This window comes from Mus pahari, chromosome 7, assembly GCF_900095145.1.
Source record: "Mus pahari chromosome 7, PAHARI_EIJ_v1.1, whole genome shotgun sequence".
In the NCBI taxonomy this organism is placed as follows: Eukaryota; Metazoa; Chordata; class Mammalia; order Rodentia; family Muridae; genus Mus; species Mus pahari.
Window position 1 is genome coordinate 113,002,161 of NC_034596.1, and position 10,096 is coordinate 113,012,256.

The 10,096-nt window shown below is 39.9% G+C and overlaps 1 pseudogene across 1 annotated transcript; it reads left to right on the top strand.

Moving 5' to 3' along the window:
* The first annotated feature begins 5,566 nt into the window (after positions 1 to 5,566).
* LOC110324925 lies at positions 5,567 to 8,187 on the top strand (annotated as a pseudogene). Its single transcript, XR_002380706.1, has 2 exons — positions 5,567 to 7,548; positions 7,973 to 8,187. The product of XR_002380706.1 is annotated as a probable 28S rRNA (cytosine-C(5))-methyltransferase (transcript).
* Positions 8,188 to 10,096: the final 1,909 nt, after the last annotated feature.

Below are 10,096 nucleotides of genomic sequence, written 5' to 3' on the forward strand. Positions count from 1 at the left end.
GTAGTCAGTCCATTCAGCAATCACCACTCATGAATCAGCAATGACAATTCCATCCAGAAGCAACAAGGCTCTGCTAATTGGCCCAAGCCTGCTGAAGTGCAAGAAGCCACAGGAAACTCATGAGAAGTACTTTGGCAAGTTTCTCTCTCTCAAGTCACAACTAGCAAAGCTCAGCAAAGCAATGTAAGGTGAATCAACACATGCATGCTATCAGTGAAGAATAATGAAGGCAGAGCAAAGTGAACCAATACTCAAGCTTCCACTGTCTGTGGGGTCATATTTATATTCCTTCTAAGCATTATGTATCCTTTCACATGTCTGCTATAGCAAAACATCCTTTCACCTGTGTCTGCTTCAGCAAAACATTCTTTCATATGTCTGCTTTAGCAAAATATTCTTTCATCTGTGTGCCCCAGCAAAACATCATTTGATATAACTGACTTTCCAAAGAAACCAAAAGTTTCCACTTCAGAATTTCTCTGTATAGTTTGACTGGCTGTGGTGGGATTCTCTGGAGAGTTCTATAGACCAAGCTGGCCGTGTCTATAGAGGTATTCCTGCCTTTACCTTCTGAGTAATGGGACTAAAGGCATGTGCCACCACTGCCAGGCTTCATTTAGATTTTTTTTATAATTACATAGCTAATACTATTTTGTTTTTTTTTACAGCCTTGTAAAATATGAAAATAGCATTAGTGTTGCTTATAGGGCAATTTGAAATTGAGCAATGCATTAATTCCACTCTTATGTCTTCTTGGACCTTCTGACAATAGGATACTCATAGCATAGACAAGTATGCTGTGAGACCTAATAGAGGGGTAGAACATTCTAGAATCTAGCTCAGAATTAACAAAGTCTAATACCCCAAAGCCTAGGGTAGAAAATATTACAGTTAATTGGAAGATGCTAGAAACTCGTTGGTAAAGATGCAACCCATCACTTGCTAAATTCATGAAAGCTTTAGAAAGGATAAAGATGGAGGTTTCTCAGTTAAGCAGGAGAAGTACCTTGAAATATATTTTGCCACATAGTGACTATACCTAGCATCATACACTATTCTTGCAAAGTGGTAAAAAAATAGAAGTAAAGTATTTTTATAAACCAATATCACTGGATAAATAATATGTACTTAGATTTATTAAGTCTCTTCAAAATACTATGGTGCATTTAATCAACATAATTTCATCTGTCAGTTAAAATACTAATAGGAAATTTAATAAAAGACAAGAAGAAATTAAGAAAACGTGTTACTAATGTGATTTTTGCTCAAGAACAATCCAATTTCAAATCTCTGATTTTATTTTAATTCCGGTCATTTTTTTTCCTTTGGAAAAAGGCTGAATTCCAGTTTACAAAACTAGGGTGCAGCCTACATAAAATCATAATCCACTTATTCTGATTCCTGATTATTATTTTATGCACTTCCATAATTTTCTTTGTGCTACTCCAGAAGATTCTTTAACAGGGTGATGAAACTATCAGCACCTTGAACATAATTATGGATTCCAATAGTCCAGATTTTTTAAAAAAGAAAAGAAACTGCTACACTATACATAATTAAGTTATTGAAGTCATGTGGTTTGGAGTTTATTTAGATAAATTTAAGACTTATTTCCATCATTTAAAAGTGGTATGGTAATGGAACATTGAGTTCTTTAACATCTCTGACCCTCTATAGAAGCTAAGAACACATTGAGAACATGATTTTGAGAGATGAGTGATATGCCACAAAGCCATTAGCACAATGTAAGAAGACGAGACAAGCAGTGGAAATTGTTTATTGAGGTTACACAAGGTGTTAGGGAAGAACTGTTGTTTTAGAAATTGGTTACCTGTACTTTTATTAGCCTCTACTTTTTAGACAGAGAAATAGATTAAATTTACCCATGTATTGATTTAACAAAATTTACATAATATTTAATATGTGACAGGCATTTTTGCAAGTTTATATAGTAAGAAAACCCACAAAGTCCATATCCTCTAGAAGGATGCAACTTAGAGGAAGAAATAAATATTACATTTAATAAAGAAATTAAATAATAAATCAATTACATGTATAAAGAAAAGGAGAGAAAAGAAAGAAGGGGAGACAAAAAGCAAAAGGAGAAATAAGAAAAGGGAACTGAAAAGAACAAAACCAAAGGCTCATATGGTGACTCAGGGTTAGGACAAGAGTTCAAAAATCACATAGTGTCTTAGATGGGAGCGTTGCACAATAGTCACTGGTTTCTTGGCTTTTAACTAAGGTCAAGTATAAAGGAACCCCAGAAAATCCACAGCCAAGAAAGAGACTAAAGAGATGCAGTGAAAGAGAGACCTATGGCCCAGATTACCTAGGGCAGCAGATAAGAGGACACAGTTCTATAATTTTAAAAACATGACAAGAAGTTAGAAGATTCTGAAAGAGAAAAGTGTCTTGAGCTAACTTACATTGTAAAACATTTCTCTCAAGTGTAGCCATTTTATAGAGAGCAGAAGCCACACACACACACACACACACACACACACACACACACACACACACACACACCTGTTGCAGAGGCCAGAGCAGAGAGAAAGCTACAGATGTAGTTTCAGAGATAGTAAAATGGGAGTGAATGTTGGATTCACTTTGAAGGCAGAGCTAGTGGGTTCCAATGATGGACTATGAGTTTACAAGTGAAAACAAGGATTCAGATTGGAGACTAAAGGGGAGGGCACAGAGCCCTTCCTTAGCCACACCTGTTTGAAGCTAGTGTCAGGGAGGGCTCAAGGAGAAAGGCTGGGGTAGCTAGAGAGGCCTTAGCATACAAGACTGAATCAGGTACATCTAGGTGTAAGTTAGAAGGAAGGCCGAACTGCAAATTAAATGATAGCATGCTCCAAACCAGAAAGGCATATAAGGAAGGAACCCTATTTATATCATGCAAGCAACAGCAATGTTGTATTGCCCTCTTTACCAGTTAGTTCTCACCAACTAGAACTTCTAAATGTGTATTTAATTAATTATTTGTTGCCATTAGTTCCTTTGGCCTATAAATCACAAAATAGGGATTCAATAAATTTGTTTTAATCCACATGTTCTCTAGTGCACCTGGAATTTAGAGGATGGAACAATAGTCCCCCAATCACTCGATTTTATTCATAGAGGCTACATTATAGAAATCAAGCCAGTTACCTGACAATCCTGAGAAACAATACAAAATGATACCTACTTGGGCAGATCATTTTAGTTATGGACCTCAGATGACATCTTTCATTGAAATAAAGATTTCCCATGATGAGGCTTCAGTGAACAAAGTGACGATAAATATTAATACTAGTAATTGGCATGCGTGGCAACCTTCTTTGTTTAGAAATATTCAGATAAGTTACATGGCATGAAACGTGAAACTATGAAAAGAAGGTTTCATATTTCATTTCCCTAGCCTTCAAATAAAGCTAGAAAATGAGCTCCAGGGGAAAGAATATGCAAGCACTGTCCTGGGAACAGGAGCAAAAAACCACAAAAAACCAGCTTGGGCCATATCAAGAAGCAACTGAATTAATGATTATTGTCATTAATTCAGATTTAAACTAAAACTTAAATTTTCAAGTTTCAGTACATTTTATTTCCATTGTTTTCCTTTCCTTTTATTTTTCAAACAACAAAATAAAGTGCTGAGGGTCACTCCAGGACCCACAGTAACAAGTCTAAAACATGTCAGGGGAAAATTAATAGAGTAAGAAGTTAGAGCCAGAGGGTACAGAAGTCATAACTTTAGCTCCTGTAGTGGCTATTCCTGGTTGTCAACTTGACTATATTTGAAATGAACTACAATCCAGAATTGGAAGGCTCACCAGTGAACCTAATCTGGAGACTTGGAGATAGAATTTTCTGATCTGGATCTTGGTATGGAGATCTTGAGACACAGTGGTGATTGAATCCAGAAGATCAAGACAGGGAGATCTCCGAGTCCAAGATCATCTGGGATTAAAGGTGTGGTGGCACACACCTTTAATCTGGGCTACACCTTCTGCTGGGGACCATATAAGGACATTGGAAGAAGGGAGTCTGGCTCTCGCTCTTTCGCCTTCTTGCCGTGTGGGACTCAGCAACTGCTAGATCCTTGGACTTCCATTCACAGCTACTACTGAACCATTGTTGGGATTTGGACTGCAGACTGTAAATCATCAATAAATTCCTTTACTATATAGAGACTATCTGTAAGTTCTGTGACTCTATAGAACCCTGACTAATACAGCTCCCCTGTCCCCTGTCTTTGGTGCTGTGTGTATAGTAGAGAAGTTTAAATAGAAGTAATGAATTGGAAGTTTGAGCCAATCTTAATCTAGATCTGAGAAGCAGAGTCTTGTCCTGCATGTGAGGACCTTAGCCAGCAAGTCCTCATCTTGAACAGCTGAGTATGCATTTCTTTTTTTTTCTGTGAACTTTCCCAGTGTTGTCTCATAGGCAACAAACCTAGGTTTCCAGCCAGGTTCCAGGGATCTGGTCAGCTCCTATGTCTTGGAGCCTGCAAAATTCTTCAAATTAGCCTACTGACAAGATGCCTGGAAATTCTAGCTTAACTCTACCTTACTTGTCACATCTATACAAAGATACTTAGTTTTTATTCTTAGATACTGTAGTTAGCTCCAATTTGCTTTCATCCTGGTTATCTGTCTTACAAAGTAACTCTTGATATCTAGAATTTACTTAATCAGTTCAGGGGAACCAATGTTCGGAAGCTATAGGGAACATATCTTTCATTTAGTTATATAGGAACATGCCCAGCAACTCTGACATTCCATTCTACATCAACTGGGTCAGACACTCTAGTATAAAACGAATGGTATGTTAAGTGATTCAAATGCTCAAATTGATGTAAAGATATATTAAAATGTTGGTTTATTGTCACATATTTTAATTCCAGTAGGAAATGGAAGATCTGGTTACAGCATGTTACACTGAGCTTTTTATTTGAGACTCAGCATCCTTGTTTATAATAGCTTGCTAGATTAATGCAGTAATTAAATCTGAATTTGACTAAAGCTGTCCAGCAAAATATTCCATGCTTAAAAATAGAGAGGGGAAACTACTCCATAAAATATGCATATTAAATGTCAAAAGAGGAAGACACAAATTTTAAAAATGAAAGAGTAAAATCCTTCATTGCCTGAAGGTATAGAATGAGGATACATTCAGCCAATGTGTCCTGTAAAACTTACAGTTATAATAGCATTTAATCTAAATGTTTATTCATGAGCCAGATGCCTCTGTGATATAAACATTCATTCACTCTGTAAGTATTCACTGAAAACCCACCTATGATTCATTTTAGTATCTTCCTGTGCAGAATGATGGCTTCCTGCCTGCTGGCTGGCTTCTCAGTGACAATATAGGAGTTGGTGTTGACTAAGATCACTTTTTATGCTTTCACAACAAATCTTTTCTCTCACATACTCTCATAATTTTCTCTTTTTTAAAGTATTCTCAGCTCCATAATTTAAATCATGGGGCTCTTCCTCGAGTGCATGTGGAGCGGGCCTTGACTGGAGGTGCTGGGTTTGCCATAACCAGGTCTAGGCAAGCCGACCCTTCAGTTATCATGGGACGCAGGTTGGATCCTATGAGGAAGAAGCGTGAGCCAGTCTGAAAGGCCCAAAAAGAGAAGGGTACAGAGACCGAACTGGTAAGATTTTTGCCTGTAGCTGGTGATGAGAATTTTAAGAGGCTGTCAAGTCGTGCTCGAAAGAGGGCAGCCAAGAGGAGGGCGTGGTCTCTTGAAGTCCCTAAACCAAATACATCTCCTGGAATTAAAATATTACCTGGAGAGTTATCCAAAGGAGCAGTTCAGCCTCGAGATGAGAAGTGCGCAGCACCAGTTGAAAACAGTAATGAAGATGAGGAGGAAGACTGAAGATGGTGTGGTGACCCAGGGGGACCTTTGGGGCTCTGAGGACAGTAGTGAAGATAGGTGGATGACTATGGAACTGTCTTTAACTCGGAGCACGAGGAGGAAAAGTTGTTGCCCTATTAAAAGAGCTGCTCTGAAGCAGAAGGCCTGGGACACCGCAGCTAGGGGGCAGTGGAGTGAAAAGGATACTGATGACAATGAAGGTGATGGTGTTTCCCCTAAGTCCCATCCTAGAAGGGATGACAAAGCAGAGGGGGATTTGCAGATTAATGTAAAAAAATAAGGAAGCCTTTGTGCCGCCCCCTGCTGGGGAGATGGACCAGGATGCCCAGGCTCCAGACCTGGATCACAAGCGGATCCAGGATATAGTTGGAGTACTTAAGGTTTTGGGGGCTCAGTGAGGAGGCCAGTCTTGAACTGAGTATCTGAATCAGCTTCAGAAGGATCTGGCCATTTACTATTCTTATGGAAACTTCCTGTTAAGTAAGCTCATGGAGCTGTTCCCTCTGTCTGAGTTGATAGAGTTCTTAGAAAGTAACGAGGTACCCTGGCCAACACCTTGAAAACCTGTCTCCGAGACCTTGCTCAAGCCCTGATCAATCATGGGGTTAATCTGGATCCATTGGGAAAGTGGTCAAAGTTGGGACTTGCGGTATATGATTCTTCAGTGCCTATTAGCTCTACTCCCGAGTACCGTGCTGGACACTATATGCTGCAGGGAGCTTTGAGTTTGCTACCTGTCATGACCCTGGCACCTCAGGAGCATGAGCAGATCTTAGACGTGTGTTGTGCTCCTTGAGGAAAGACCAGCTACATAGCTTAGCTGATGAAGAACACAGGTGTGATCCTTCAATGATGCCAATGCAGAGCGGCTCAAGAGTGTCGTGGGCAACCTGCACCAATTGGGAGAAACCAATCAGCCATTATGATGACCTTCAGAAGGAACTGCTGCTCAGTGCTATTGACTCAGTCAATGCTGCCTCCAAAACCAGAGGCTACATGGTCTACTGCACCTATTCTATTACGGTGGAAGAGAACGAGTGGGTGGTAGACTATGACTTGAAGAAGAGGAATGTGCGACTGGTGCCCACTGGCCTGGACTTCAGCCAGGACAGTTTTACCCGCTTCCAAGAAAAGTGCTTTCACCCCATTCTGCATTCGCTTCTACCCTCACACTCACAATGTGGATGGTTTCTTTATCATCAAGTTCAAGAAATTTTCCTATTCCATTCCCCAGCCCCACGCAGGAAATTTGGCAGCAGCTACCCCTACAGAACCTGACCTGAAGGATCAGGTCACCCTAAAGTCTGAGAACAGTACTGTCAGCCCACCGAGAAAGCCCGTGGGGCTGCAAAAGCAAAGCAGCAGTTGTCTGTCGAGACAGAAACATTTCAAGAAGTCCTTCAGAAGGTGAACAGCATCTCCAAAGGGCTAGGCTTGTTGAGTGAAACTTCTGTCCCAATGCCCAAGTGTCTGCCAGGTCCCGGGAAAGCAGTCAGCTTGATGGGAAAGCCGAAGTGATCAGGAAAGAAAGAGGGCTGGGAAGCTGAAGCAACAGCAACCTAAATGGAAGCTCTCCAAGGAAGCTGCTTTCCCAAAACAGAGTGCCCCTTTCAAGGGTGAGGACTCAGGAACACCTGCTGAGCTGCCCCAAGGCCTAAGGATGGTGCCCAGCTTGGGAAAGCAAAAAAAAAAGAAGAAGAAGAAAGGAAGGAAGGAAGGAAGGAAGGAAGGAAGGAAGGAAGGAAAGAAGGATGAATGAACAGAAGAAAGAAAGAAAGAAAGAAAGAAAGAAAGAAAGAAAGAAAGAAAGAAAGAAAGAAAGAAAGAAAGAAGAAAGAAAGGGAGGGAGGGAGGGAGGGAGGGAGGAAGGAAGGAAGGAAGGAAGGAAGGAAGGAAGGAAAGAAGGACGAATGAACAGAAGAAAGAAAGAAAGAAAGAAAGAAAGAAAGAAAGAAAAGAAAGAAAGAAAGAAAGAAAGAAAGAAAGAAAGAAAGAAAGAAAGAAAGAAAGAAAGAAAGAAAGAAAGAACGAACAGAAGAAAGAAAGGAAGGAAGGGAGGAAGGAAGGAAGGAAGGAAGGAAGGAAGGAAGGAAGGAAGGAAGGAAGGAAGAAAGAAAGAAAGAAAGAAAAAGAAAGGGAAGCAGCAGTTATCAGAGCAACCTGCCAAGAGAGCTGCTTCCCTGCAAGAAGATGCTGCTCCCAAGGGACCCTCAGCCCCCACTGTTTCTCCCCACAGTTCCACCAAGCCCTCGCCAGCAAAAAGGAGGAATTCTATGAGAAAGGGCAGCAGCCAGCCTCTGTTGTCTTGACTAGACTTGGAAAGTCATTGACATTGTCTCTGGGTTGGAACTCTTAGAACCTGCTGCAAGGATGGCCTCTGTACTGTGTATACATATGAAATTTAATATACATATTACCACCCCTTTTAAAAAGTAAATCATAGACAGTATGTTTTCTGGTCAAGTTCTTTCCAACTAAGCATGAGGACATGAATTGACCCCCATAGCCCATAGCAAAGGTGTTAGACACAACATGTCATGCTTATGATTCTAATGCTGGGGAGGTAATGACAGGCACATTGTTAGGGCACTCTGACTGCTCAATCTAGCCGATTTGGTGAGTGCCTAGCCAGTCAGACATGCTACCTCAATACAAAGGAGAACAGTGACTGGGGAATAACACCTAAAATTGTCATCTGGAGATCACACACACTCTTCTGTATATGCAAGTATATCAGCACACACATGAACATGCACACATACAAGAAGACATTACAAGTAAACACACAAAATGTATTACATAATTAAGGAATATTAAGAATCAGGAAGTAAGTACAATAAACACTTCAGATAAAACTATTCTTATGATTAAAGCAACTGATAAAATATTTCCCAGAGTGTACCTTCCAGGATCATCTATTGTATGGCATGGTATGAATAATAGCTATGAACTTTTCTAAATCCTTTCATTTAAACATCAGTTGCCAAAAGGAAGAGTTACATTTTTTTTCTACAAATGTATTTAATAGTGACACTCAGTTTGTGTTGATACTTAACATAACTTTGTTCTACATTAACAGTATTCTACTATTTTCTGCTCTGTGTTACCTATATTGATCAAAAAATCACAATCAACCATGGCATTCCATAATTCATCCTTTGTTATTGAAAAAAAGAGATATAAGTTGAAATGTTGATTATTACAACTATTCTAATTGCCTTCATCCTTATGCTAGTTAGATTTCTTGTTTTGGTCAAGTCAGCATAAGCTAGAGTCATATATTAAGAAGGAACCTCAACTGCAAAAAATGTCTCCATCAGCTTGGTCTGTAGGCAAGTCCGTGACACATTTTCTTGCTTAATGATTAATGTAGGATAGCTCAGGCCAGCCCTATGCAAGGGTGTGCCTGGTCTGTATATAGTAGCAATCTGAGCAAGCAAGCCAGTAAGCCCATTTCTCCATGGCCTCTGCTCTCATTTTTGTCTCCAGGTTCCTGCCCTACCTGAGTTCCTGCCTTGGATTCGCTCAGCGATGGAGTATGATCAGGACATGCAAGTCACATAAACCCTTGTATCCCTAAGTTGCTTTTGGCCATGGTGTGTATCCCAGAAGTAGAAGGAAAACTAAGATAATGTTCATTGATTGTATATATTGGACACATAATTAGTATCTTTGTGTGCATATTTTCATTTGCAGAATGCCACATAGACGTGTTTACATATTACATTAAGTGAAATGGCACATGCAAAACCAATTTGCAAACTTAATATTTTCATATATATGTTTGTGTGTCCATGTCACATATGTGTGTGTCCCCACAGATGTTCGAAGAATGTTTTGAATCCCCTGAAACTGGAGTTTCAGGTAGTGTTAGCAGCTCAACATGGGTGCGCTGGAAGATAGCAAATGCTATTAGCCACTGAGCCATCTCTCCAGTCCCTTAATTTGTAAACTTTTAAGCACAACACAGTCATTAACCTCACCTAAAATAAGTTCTGTTTGTATAAGAACCCATCTTCTTTCTAATTAGCATTCTGTAACCAGCCTCATAATACAGAAACCTTACAGGATGCTGCTGGACCTTACCTCTACAGGAATAAAAATTACCAGAAGAATCTTGTCAGTTATACCCTCTGAGCCCAGCTCTCACTGTGGGAAACACAATGATGAGCTTTATTATGTGTGTGCAGCAGTCAGCTGTACAATGATGCTGGCAAG